This window comes from Buceros rhinoceros, unplaced genomic scaffold (assembly GCF_000710305.1).
Source record: "Buceros rhinoceros silvestris isolate BGI_N320 unplaced genomic scaffold, ASM71030v1 scaffold40995, whole genome shotgun sequence".
NCBI classification, from domain to species: domain Eukaryota; kingdom Metazoa; phylum Chordata; class Aves; order Bucerotiformes; family Bucerotidae; genus Buceros; species Buceros rhinoceros.
This window is the reverse complement of record NW_010414106.1, coordinates 396-1,209: the sequence shown is the minus strand read 5'-3', so window position 1 is coordinate 1,209 and position 814 is coordinate 396.

Below are 814 nucleotides of genomic sequence, written 5' to 3'. Positions count from 1 at the left end.
CACCGCGGCAGGCCTGGCCGGTGCGTCCCTGGCCGTACGTGTGCAGGCAGTCCGGGCAGGGCAGGGAGAGGTTTTCTTCTGCTCAGTAAAGAGTGATTTGGTTAAAGTGCCTCTGAGACACTTCCACAGAGACACCAAGTCAGCTCTGCTTTCCAGCTGACTGACCTCCGCAGCCGTTATAGAAGGATGGACCTAGAACGGGAGCCCAGCAGGGAGGTGGATCTAGAACGGGAGCCCAGCAGGGAGGTGGATCTAGAACGGGAGCCCAGCAGGGAGGTGGATCTAGAACGGGAGCCCAGCAGGGAGGTGGATCTAGAACGGGAGCCCAGCAGGGAGGTGGATCTAGAACGGGAGCCCAGCAGGGAGGTGGATCTAGAACGGGAGCCCAGCAGGGAGGTGGATCTAGAACGGGAGCCCAGCAGGGAGGTGGATCTAGAACGGGAGCCCAGCAGGGAGGTGGATCTAGAACGGGAGCCCAGCAGGGAGGTGGATCTAGAACGGGAGCCCAGCAGGGAGGTGGATCTAGAACGGGAGCCCAGCAGGGAGGTGGATCTAGAACGGGAGCCCAGCAGGGAGGTGGATCTAGAACGGGAGCCCCGCAGGGAGGTGGATGTCTGGTGCTCCTCTAGATTCCGTTTTTTAACAATCAAACAAGTCACAGGTAACTCGGACATGGTTAAAAGAAGTTCCTCGGAGAATTAAGTGCCTAGAATCTCACTGTTGAAGAGTGAAAGAGCTTAGTAGACTTAGTGCAGCTTCTACTGCTCCTCGATCACTGGGTCAGTGACTGTTAATCTCACCGATCAGAGAGCAG